This window comes from Abramis brama, assembly GCF_963993115.1.
Source record: "Abramis brama genome assembly, chromosome: 6".
Taxonomy (NCBI): Eukaryota; Metazoa; Chordata; class Actinopteri; order Cypriniformes; family Leuciscidae; genus Abramis; species Abramis brama.
This window is the reverse complement of record NC_139968.1, coordinates 9,412,374-9,425,220: the sequence shown is the minus strand read 5'-3', so window position 1 is coordinate 9,425,220 and position 12,847 is coordinate 9,412,374. Positions and strand designations below refer to the sequence as shown.

At 37.0% G+C, this 12,847-nt stretch overlaps 1 long non-coding RNA gene across 1 annotated transcript; it reads right to left on the bottom strand.

Moving 5' to 3' along the window:
* Window positions 1–10,540: 10,540 nt before the first annotated feature.
* On the bottom strand, window positions 10,541–12,196 carry LOC311085570. The gene is made up of 3 exons (XR_014606874.1): window positions 12,139–12,196; window positions 11,884–11,940; window positions 10,541–10,662 (listed from the first exon to the last, which is right to left on the bottom strand). It is a non-coding gene; the product is annotated as an uncharacterized lncRNA (long non-coding RNA).
* Window positions 12,197–12,847: the final 651 nt, after the last annotated feature.

The window sequence follows — 12,847 nt, the reverse complement described above, 5'->3', positions numbered from 1 at the left end:
GGGAATTGTGGGAATGTCAATTTACGGTTTTTCACTGTAAATTATACAATGAGTTGTTTGTTTCACTTTCAAAAACTGTAAATTTAACGGTATTTTACAGTAAAATTACATTAAATGTACCATTAGATCTATCACAGTTATTTACCGTATTAGTACGGAAACTTTCTGTTAACCAATTAACAGTTTTTCACTGTAGCATTTTTACAGTCTTTTACCGTTAAAATCACGATAATTTTTTACAGTGTATTTTACAAACTATTAACTACATATATATTTTAGTTCCTTTTCTTTATGTAGTATATAAGAAGTGAAAATTTCAACAACAAAACAACATTTTTTATAAATGTTACTTATTTATGATTTATTTAATTTCATTCATCACGTTTTCATCCAGCAACCAGCAAAAAAAAGAAAGAAATGTAATAACCTGGGTAAAGATTATCCAGATATAGAGATATAAACATTTTGAAAGAATAGTTAAAGCCTGACTAGAGGTTTCCCAGCCCGAGCGGATGTCAAGTGTCAAACCCCCTCTAATACTAGCAAAACAGACCAGCTATCCACCTTTTTGTATTTTCTGCTTTCGTTGTCTGGGAAGAAGAAAAGTACAGGCTAGCAAAATGGCATCTGGCATCGCTCGTTCTGTTTACGTAGACAAACACAGCGGGTCTGGAGAACAGTGGCATTTGGGTAAATTGTGCTCGAATTGTGATCAAGGCCGTGAAGACCTTTGCCATCTGTATTGTGACATGCAAATGCACCTGTTCAAACAGCACCTGGACCGCCCAACTCGCCAGCTCATTGTACGCAATTACAAAGGCTTGCAGTTTCTGCAGTTTGATCTCTGGAAGCATGAGGCCTGCTGAGTGTCTGAGCACCTGTTAAGTGCACGAGTCGCCTGTTCCTCAGCTGGGGTGCCTTCTACGTACGACCAGAGAAATTAATCCGTAGAGCCATGGAAATTAATCCAGACCTCAAAGGAACGTCTGGACACTGGTGTTCACAGCTCGGATGTTATCGCTCTTATCATGTTGCAAACAGATTCAAAAATCATGTAGCATTTCGGATGTTTTGCTCAAAGTGAACTTGGCTGCCTATACAGTAGAAAGGCAAAATTATAATTATTATTTTTTATCAGTGCAACCTGACTAGAGAAAACAGAAAAAGCTGTCGTCTTCCCTTTTGCCAATTAGATAGGAAAACTTCAATACCCATAATGCACTGGGCATGTTGCCATCCAAGGCCACTCCCACCAGTCTGCTATTGATACGCTTACCAGAGTCAAATACCGCCTTGCTTTAGTTGGAAATACTTCTTAGCGAACTTTTAGTCATAATGTAGTCGACTTGTTTCGTTCCCGTTTGTTTTTTACCATAATGCTGTTTAAAGACTAGACAAAGTATTAGGGGTGGAACAATATATCGTGTCACAATGTATCGCAATATAAAAATGCAACAATATGTATCGTGGATAGTGACAATATTTATTGAGTATAGTTCACCCAAAATAAAAATGACTGGGTAAGAAAAAAATCTAACTTTCAGAGTTTTGGTGTCAGTGCTTCATTAAACTGCTAATGTTGAATATAATGAATAATAATACAATGGGGGAATACTTGTGTGTCCTGATAATGCCAAATGTCTTGTTACCAGTAAAAAGTGGCCAATATTATTTGAAATATATCTTGTCAGTGAGAGTGCAAGCATATTAGTCTGAAAAAATTCTGTATTTTCAGCTCCAGAATCATGAATATTGTTATTCTGGTGTCTCTATTGTCCTGTGCTTTGGGTTTCAGCACCAAGTCCAAGCCTATTCATTTACACACCCAATGTAACACCATATTTAGCATTTTAATCAACAGTGCATTTATTGTTAACCTATTCTGTCTTGGAGTATCGCAATAATATCGTATCGTGATATGTATCGAATCGTGACATGAGGGTATCATTACAACAATACAAAGTATGATACAATTTTCAGTGATTAACCCTCTTTCTGTCTTCATATGTAAGTTTATATGTCGTAATTCTGATCTTATCTTGCTATTGCGAGTTTATATCTCATATTATTTTGACTATTTCTCACAATTCCGAGTTTATATCTCGCAATTCAGACTTTTTTCTCGCATTGCTATAGTTTTGAGAAAAAGAATCAGAATTGAGAGATGTAAACTTGAAATTGTGAGAAATAAAGTCAGAACGGAGCAATTATGAGAGAAAAAAAGTCAGAATTGTGAGATATAAAGTAAAAAAATATCTTTTTTAATTATTCTTCCCACCATGGTGGAAACAAGCTTCCATACAGAGTAGAGCAACCAGAGCTTTGTGAAGATAGTCTGCAGTCATTAGCCTCTGAGAGATGGAAATATGCCTGAAAATAAGACATTTGATTTAATGCAGTGAATGACAAGAGGCTTAAATTACTCAAGCTTGTGCTCTCCATAAATTGTCTGTCTCGTATAACCTAGAATTTATTATGTTTGGCTGTGTAATGCATCTTAGTATGTAAGTGTGGCTGCTCATGTGTTGATATTGATTTAGCATTAAGGGGAAATTGGAAATACGGCAATGGTGTGGTGATCTATTGCGGAGATGCCACTGCAACACTCTCAACAGAAGCGCTATTGTTATTATTCTTAATTGATTGCCATAAACCTGCTTCTGAAATTACGGAAAATATAATTTGATACTAATATGCAAGCTGTAATAATTATATGAGATCCAATAGCAGTCCATCTCAGCAGTTTCTGAGGCTAAACAAATTCGATTTTCTTCATAAATTGCATTGCAAACCATCATAATGACATGGATGAAAGAACACTCTATATATTTAAGCACTTCCATTTAAAAACCACCTAGCTGAAATAACTATGTAATTTCTGCGCCGCCAAATGCAAAAAATAATGACTGCATTTTTTCTCCCGAAGACCACTAGTTGAGGCTACCAATCAAAAGGGTATCAATCACCGCCTCTGCAGAAGAAGATCAACGCCTACTTCAACACTGCCTGTTTAGCCCCGCCCACCGATTCGCGCATTACATGAAACTCATTATAATATGCAAAACTGTTATCCAATCATAGCAGTGGGCGTTTACTTCCAAGTAGGGCTGGGCGATAAAACGATAATTATCGCGATATAATTTTTCTCGATAAAGCGATATCAAGAGTTCGATAAATGTTCGTTAATGTTAATGCGCCAGAAGCGGAACGAAACTCATTTGAACCGCGCGCCACACGGACCATTAATCCGCTGGACTCAAAGTCCAAACGGCAGCGCAGCGCGAGCTCACTAGAGCAGATGCGTTTACTCTGATCGGTCTCGGTAACGAGATCCAGTGAGAAGCGCTTGAGTTCAGCGAGGAACACAATGTCTCAGTGATTTAAAGGACAAATCCAGTGAAAAATGAACCTAGGGGTAATTAACACAAGGTTACCGAGTCAATTGTTCCCTGGGATGCGTTTTCATGAAAATCGAATGTAAAGAGTTTTATCTCTAAAAACAGATTAGCTTATAACGCTAGTATATGGGGCACAGAGTAAGTAAAAGTAAATCGCTAGTTAATACCACTAACAAGGCTCAAAATAGCCTCACACTAACACGGTGGCATAATGAGGGTCCTTACATACAAACCGAAGCATTGAGAACTTTGTAAGTGTACAGACAGTTTAATAAGAAGATACTTTATAAAGACAGTACATTACGCGTTTACAGACAGCAGGCATCTTGGAAAACAGTCTCGACTAATCGAGTCACGAACGCCGTGCTACGTTAGATTTCACAAACGTAATTCCTATCGACCAGCTCACTTAGCACGGCGTTCGTGACTCGATTAGTTGAGACTGTTTTCCAAGATGGCTCCTGTCTGTAAACGCGTAATGTACTGTCTTTATAAAGTATCTTCTTATTAAACTGTCTGTACACTTAAGTTCTCAATGCTTCGGTTTGCATGTAGGGACCCTCATTATGCTACCGTGTTAGTGTGAGGCTATTTTGAGCCTTGTTAGTGGTATTAACTAGCGATTTACTTTGTGCCCCATATACTAGCGTTATAAGCTAATCTGTTTTTAGAGATAAAACTCTTTACATTCGATTTTCATGAAAACGCATCCCAGGGAACGATCGACTCGGTAACCATGTGTTAATTACCCCTAGGTTCATTTTTCACCGGAATTGTCCTTTAAACCAGTTTAAAGGCAGATGAAACAGCGCTGACAAACAGGAGAAACACTGTGCGCAACGATACAGTCAGAAGGCTTTTCCGTCTACAAATTCCCATCATTTACCATGGATTTACTGTAAGGTTAGCCTAGTAATATTAACTGCATCATGAAATGTGGGATATACATATTGAATTGTGTTATATTATTAATGTAGACAATGTATTAAAGGACTAATGGAATATAATTACAGTATTTAATAATGTATTTAAGGCTACTGTTTTTCATACAAATACCATAGAAACCATAAAGTTAAATTTTTCCATGATAGTGAGGTGCTGTAGGCTATGCCTGGCTTTATCTGTTGTTATCATGATCTAAATGCATGATACTAGATGACCAATGGTTCATTTTAATGAAACTCAAACAGTCAGAATATTGCATTTTACCAAATAAAAATGAGATCATTACTTTTTTTTTAACAGATGTTACTGTTTTTGTTAATGAACATAAATGTAACTCGAGCTAATACTACTGTCAACTCACTGTCAAATATGTGTTTCGAGACAAAACATGTAATATTAATATTGCAGCCTGCACTGCAAACTGCTGAAGATACGTGCCATCAGAGTCAGGCAGCACAAACCTGTTTCAAGACTTGAAACAATATCCCCCATTAGCACATGCAGAAACTAAGAAATTAATTTTTCTATTAAGATATTTATTTTGTTTAGGAAAAATGACAAATGTTTGAATGTTCTACCTCAGATTTGTGAAATGTTCACCTGTTTGGCAAGTGTTTGTCATGATATGTTCTGACAATAAAGAGTAGTTTAAAACCACAATTAACGCTCTGGTTTCTACAACATTCACTTGGGAGCAATTTAAAGATTTTAAGAAATAAAGATTTGACATTTATCGTGATAATTATCGATATCGACTGATATAAAATAATTATCGTGATCATTTTTTTTGGACATATCGCCCAGCCCTACTTCCAAGTCTTCAATGTGGCACGCCCATAAAAACCGTAATAGCCTATTACTTATTCATTTTGATGTTTTTGAATGTAAAAACCAAGCGAACGTCATAAGTTGACCAACAATACAATAAAAAAAAAAGAAGCCAGTTCATGACCCCTTTAAAGAGGACCTACTATCACCTTTTACACAGTCTTGTTTTTGGGCTCTACTAGAGCAGGTTTTCATGCTTGAAAGTTCAAAAACACATTATTTTTCCCCATATTCTCCATTGTTACAGCTCCTCTTTTCCCAGTCTGTCAGTAACGCCAGAGCCCGTCTACGGAGAGCCTGCCCACTCCCTATTAAGTCCTATTGTACCGAATTTTGGTTGTAGTTCCACCAGAGTTCCACTGGGGGCGATCGCCCATGAGTGCAGAATGAATGGGAGTCTATGGGGCTAGACGGCTAAATGTGTCTCTTTCACCCGATTGCCGTTGAGAAATCTCAGATTTGATTGTAGGTTTTGCAAGTTCAACATGGGTTATAGGTCGAAAGTTGAATGAATGAGTACTTATGTCATTTTGATTTCTTACAGGTTGAGTTGTTGTTGCCCATAACACGCTAGCATTCTGCTAATGAACGCTGATTGGTCAGTGAAGGACTGATTATGACCAGAGATACCGCTTGATGGCATCGTGTCATCCGAAGCGGGACCAGAAACAAACAAAACAAAAACTCGTCTAGCACGTGTGTTTACCTGTGTCAGCTGTGTTGTCGATGCCTCGAGAGAAAATAAAGTGCAGAGCGCGAACGCACCAAAGTGACTGAAGGATTGCCGTAAAGCAGTATCTCTGGTCGTACGATGTGCATGACGTCATTGACATTTTAAAAGACTTTTTAAAGCAAATAAGTAGGGATGGGAACCGAGAACCGGTTCTTCTTCAGAACCGGTGCCCAGTGAATCGATTCCTTGGAACTGTTAGCATGCCTGTTTAACGATTCCGCTTATCGGTTCCGCTCGTTCAAATGTGACACGACGTCACACACTTGCTGCGTTGTTTTGGTTCAGAACGTAGCAAACACTATGAGCAAACATGGCATCGAGGCAGAAGCGCTCTGACCGCGTCCTAACTACATGCGACGCGACGGTGCGACGCGATAAAAAGTATAATTTTCCATGTTAATCAAAGTTTAACCAGCCGCGACACGCGACGATTCTATTTGAAACGGATCCTATTTTACTGCGACGTCGCGCTGGAACAACAATCTCAAAGTGTGGCAATGATAATATCAGGTACTATTTATGTGCTTTATTTAATGTTAAAAGCGTGTATAATGTGACTGAATATCATTTAGTGCTCCCAGCTTTGTAGCTGTAAAAACAACAATGGATAAGTCACATCAGATCTTGAAATTAAACAAATGGAAACAAAAACGTTCAGAATGTGAAGAAAACCCATGTATTATTTGACAAAGATTGTTTTAGTAACTCAATAGCCTAATCCAAATGAGCACTGTTAATATTCCAAAAGGCACAAGCTCTTCCTTAACTGTTTTCAGTCTGTGTTTTTAGTTTTTATGGCACATAAATGGCAGTTTTATTTATTTTTTTGTCCGGACCAATGAATGTGAAAATTATCAATTTGATCAGATATTAAAGCGAGTTAATACAAACAAATTTGTACTTAATTCCTCACCCAATAAGAATCGATAAGAGAATCGATAAGGAATCGGATCGATAAGCAATATCGATAATGGAATCGGAATCGTTAAATTCTTATCAATTCCCATCCCTACAAATAAGTGACTCTAAAAAATCTAACACCCAGCAATGTGTAATTTCTTTGCATCTCCTTTCGAATACAACATTCAAATTACTAGACAAAAAATTATATCCTGAGAAAAGTGGATTTTGAGGGGTGTAGCGCCATAGACCTCCATTCATTCTGCACTCGTCCTGTGAGCGCCCTCATATGGAGCCAGAGTGGAACTGCAACCAGTTCAGAAGCCGGAAGTGTACTGAGAGTGGAAGTTCTCCCCTTATTAGACATTCTCTGGTAACGCTCTGTTTAGTTCCTGACTCCATGAAGCCCCTCCTTCTGAAAAGCACATTGTGGTCTGATTGGTCGGCTGGAGCATTGTGCTGTGATTGGTCAACCGCTTTGAGCGTGTATGGGAAATGTCACGCCCATTACCATAAGTGTGAGTTTCAACTCACTACTTACTAACTCAACCAGGCCTCATCCCTTTATTTTGTGTATGTCTTGGGCAGGAATTATTTAAATAAGGAATATTATGACGTGTTCATTCCCAGAAGAAAAAAACAAGACTACATTGGAGATGTTTCAGGGAGTTCAGAAACAGTGACACTGAAATAGAGAATAACTGCCTTTGGAGTGACTTTGGGCTTTGTAACTTTGCAGATATTGTCATGCTCAAACACCACTAGAGAAAATTGAAAATGTAATAAAGCACAATGGTGGGTGCTGCTCTTCAATGCTTGGATGTATTAAAAGATGTTTAGGCATTAGCAAAACTACCAGCGTACGAGAGTGTGTGGCTCTATTAGTGTTAGCATACAGTGGCATTTTGCTAATACCGCAGGCCACACAATGACTCCAAATATGTTGAGTGTCGTTTATGGCTGGGAGCGGAAGGACACGCTCTCTGTTCAGCCACGTCTTCCGCCGAATGACCCGGGTCCCATCTGCCACACCGCGCATATGTCAGTCCGACAGAGTGAGGCCATTCATCATCCGTACCGATAACACCCGCCTGCACTCCGCTTCAACACCCGCACTCCCAGGATGGGTGCTTTCTGCAGATTATAAAGTGTAATATATTCAGTCATGACTGACAACTTCAAACTGGACTTCAAAGGGCCTAAATATATATAACTGAGTGTTTCCCAAGTTCCTCGCCTCAGAAGATCTGAACATAAACACAGGACTGGATATCCTTCAATGCACATTCTTGTACATTTTGTCTATTTCTTTTCATGTTTTATTTTTATTAACTTATTTGAAAGTTAAATGCATCGTATTATTTTTGTATTATACATCAACACTATCTCACGACCAATTCGTACGAATTCGTACGAATGATAAAAAGATGGCTAATTCGTACGAATTTGTACATTTGTCTAAACCCACGTGATGGGTAGGTTTAGGGGCGGGGTCAGGGGTAGGTCATTCATATGAATTAATACGAATTGGGCAATTCGTAAAATATGTACGATTTTGCAAATTCGTACGAGTGAGGTCGTATGAATTCGTACGAATTAGCCACCTCGTAGAATTTGTACGTTTTCCCGTGAGATCGGGTTGTATACATCGCTTCCCAGCAACAGGACTGTGATGGCTCTTTTATCAATTCAAATTAATAATAAAAAAAATATATATATAGGTCTACGAATTTAACTGTTTGGGTATTTGTAAGTGTATGCATGTACTTAATTTAATTTAGCTGTATTTAAAAAATCTTGCTACTAAATAGTACTCTTCTAACAGATAACTTACTTTAAGATAGAAAGAAAGAGGCCTGAACTCCCTCGTCCACACAAAAATATCAATATCCATGAACTCGTTTGCTATTTCCTCAACAACGCAGAGACACACTGAATGATTCTGAGGGATTTTGTCAGTATTTATGGAACATATGCATCCTCTCAGATGCTACACGTGAACAAACATCTCTGCAGCGCGCGCTCTCGTCTCCTCAGGGCTCGCCTCCCACTCCGCGCGCATTCAAGGCTGCTTGCATAAGCAGGATCAAATTCATCTGGTGCGATAAGAAAACATCGCTTCCCAGCTCACTTCCAGCATCAAAGCATCGCTCACAGCTCAACCTGAGCGCTACCTGAATGAAAGTCCTGCGAATCCTCCGTATAATAGCCTTATTCTCACCAGCGGCTCTGCGTAGGATGACTTCCGTGTTGTGAAGCGCACGAGCGCCATCTTCCGTCCTCCGATTGAAACGCAGCGAGAATGGTAAACTACGTGACGATACGCAAAGATGATGTGATAAATGTGATGTCGTGTCAAGTTTCTTGGCAGCTTCGTCATTTTCACGAGGCATCAGGATGCAGGGATGCTGGCAGACAAGCCCTTGCAGTATTTCTTGAAGGCATTTTGATTTGTTTGTTTTTTGAAAAGCACCCGCAGCTAAATTTATCATCTTGTTTTCAGCAACAGATGGAGAATACATTACGGTCGAGAGGTGAACATCAGAGTCACTGGAGTGCACAGTGTGAAAAAAAACTAGTTTCATTTTCTGGAAGAAAATGTGAGAGGTATTTATTTACATGTGTTAAAACTCTGAACTATGCTAAGCTTGTTAGCGTAGCGCAGGTCAACCAGAGTTGTAACAACTTGGGTGCTAATATCAATATTTGAGCGTTGCAACAGCTAATTGAAAATAATTACACTTTATTAAGTTAGCCAATTATTTAGGCATTAGTTTTTTTCTGGATTTTCTTAAATGTAAGTGTCTGACTAACTTATTTTTTATTATTATGATTCATTTATCATCAATGGCCTAATGCTGTGCTTCATCACTTCATCCTTCACTCGCACTTTGTAACACATCTTTCCCTCGCGGGTCAAAATAAGACCTTTTTTTTTTGTCCAGAAAACATATTATATTATAACAAAATATATAATATTAAAATATATAACATAATATTTCACGACTCTTTCCACTAGATGGCCTTAGCTCTATTTGGAGCAAATTAGCTGTTCTGCTGGGTCCTAAAGTCATTTCTCTTCAGTATGCATTCAGAAACACATGGAGACATTATGAAATAATTTTTCAGGTAAAGTTTTAGCATTTTTAGTTAGAATTTTGAGCATTTTTAGGTTTTTCTATGCGTACTGAAGCATTCCTCGCATTCCATTCATTCCTAAGCGGGTCAAATTGACCCGATGGAAGGATTTGTTACTTTTTTTAAATTTTAACCACAGAACTCCTTGAATCCATTCAAATAATAATAATAATGTGTGTGTATTCATGGTTCAAGTGCGACAAAAGTCGATGAACACTCAATTTTTAACATTCTTTCAAAAAGGATATTCGGGACAAAATGACCCTATAGGGAAGGATGAGGGTTTCATGTAGGAACAAGAATGACAGATTCGCATTGTCTCTAAATAACAGAGCCTTTGACGCTTCCTAACCTGTCCAAGGCCTCAGAGTCATATCATCCCCCTAAAACACACCTTCATTCAGCCGTCAACAGGGTCAGCCGGGTGTCCGGGACGGATATTGGCTTTCTTCTGCCCCACACAGAACCCGGATTCGCTCAGAGAGCGTGAAGTCTTCAAGTCTTTACTATCCATTACATTTCATGGAGGGAAGACACCAATACTGGCGTCTGGGAAGAGACGGCTTCCTGATCCGCGGGGCAGAACATTGGAACCGCAGCCGTGACGGCCTGTGATTGGCTGGCCCGTGCCTTTTAACAGCAGTGGGATGTCAACATGTATCATGTGGGTCACCGGAGGACGAGCTGAGATTTGGTCCAGTGGAACCAGGAAAGAAAGAGCTGAAAAGGAAATATGAGCTGATCAAATAATGATAAATGATACATGCGTCAATGAATCACTTAGTAGTGTTCGCAAAAGAGCTTGTCTCATTTTACTTTTTTGTCACAAAAGATATCTGTATTTAGGGTTTAATGATTTTCACTTTAAAAATGCTAAACAAATTACTTTTTTTTTTTTTTTTTTACAAATAAAAATGAAAGTGTCTAAATGCTAATTATATTAATGAACTTTTTTCTTAAAAATAAGTGTCTGACTAACTTATTTTTTATTATTATGATTAATTTATCATCAATATTCATGCTTTATATATATATATATATATATATATATATATGTATATATATATATGTATATATATATGTATATATGTATATATATATATGTATATATATATGTATATGTATATATATATGTATATGTATATATATATATATATATATATATATATATGTATATGTGTATATATATATATGTATATGTATATATATATATATATGTGTGTGTATATATGTATATATATATATATGTGTATATATATATATATATATATATATATATATATATATATATATATATATATATATATATTAGTGCTGTCAAATCGATTAATTACATCTAACATAAAAGTTTGTATATATATATATATATTACTAAAGTCTATATATATAATAATAATACTTTAAATAATATTAAACTTTTAATAATAATAATATATATATATATTTTTTTTTTTTAGTTTCTAAATGATAAATATATTAGTAAACAATATGAAAAATTCTTTTAAAATAGATATTCTAATATTAGTGACTGTTTTGTAACCGATTATTAATTTATTATTTATTTGAATACTGTTTTATTATTACATTTTTTATCACATTATTGATATAACCATGTTTCTTAATAATTGTCAGTATTAAATGGAGTATATTTTTTAAATCAACATTATTCTTGCTTTCGCACAATCATTATTATTATAAACTAAATCATGATTTAGTTTTTCCACTGAACAAGTGCCTGCAGTCACGGTGACAGGAACATTAGTCATGTGACATTTCAAATCCAAATATTCGTTTATCTAAGGCAGGTGTTGCATCATTCTCATTAATTTTATTCCACCCATAATGCAATGCGGTCCTGAGGGAGTCCCTGCATGAACACTACAAGTATCCTCTGCGCTGTATGAGGCCGGAGAAGCTGATTGAAAATCTGTCATGCCGTACATGTGAAGATGACGAGGACTATCATCTGTCAGGTAAGCGTTCAGTAATCCACATTTCCTTTCCAGGGATGATTGTGCGTCAACACAAACAGAAGAGAAGAGTGCGAGAGATAGAAAGAAAGATGCATTAATAAACACTGTAATGTGGTATAATCTTGATAAATGGTTTGTATTATTCATGTTAGTGTTGCAGTAACTTCTTCCAGCACCGTCAGTCTCTCTTAAGACTGATCATATTCAACTCCTGTGTTATTACCTGTGAAGTGGAAAGCAATAAAGTCACTCATCATCTCCTGCAGCCATAATCCCCTCCATAAAAGAAACATAAAAGAGAGAAATCACTCATGACGGCCTCAGTCTAGAGCTGTAGCTCTTCTTCACTGCCTCAGTTTGAGCTCGATGCTTAAACAAAAGATAAACGAGTCAACTTTCTATTTATATAATCTTAAAAGGGTTAGTTCACCTTGAAAAATGAAAATTAAGTCATTGTTTACTCACCCTGGTGTTGTTCTAATGCCGTATGCCTTTCTTTATGGACCATAAAGGGAGTTTTTTTAATTTTATTTTTATGTCCCGCTCATCCACGTCCATATAATGGCAGTGAATAGTATTGAGCCCCAAATGGGACGTGGTGGTGGGGAAAAAAAATGAGATGGGAGGAAAAATAATTCAATGCTTTTTGCGTTCTCTCACAAATGTCAAATATTACCGGAACTCCGTTTGTCTGATGACAGTGGACAGATGTGAACGCGATAACTTCTTGTTACGATGAACACAACGGTATATTCACCTCAGAGAAGATCCACAGGTTGTATTTCATGTTGTTTTTCTTAGTCTTGATTTCTTTATTTTAAATGGTTCGCAAAAGAAAGAAGGGCATATGGCATTTAAACGACACCAAGGTGAGTAAATGATTTTCATTTTAGGGTAAAGTATCCCTTTAATATATATATATATAGAGAGAG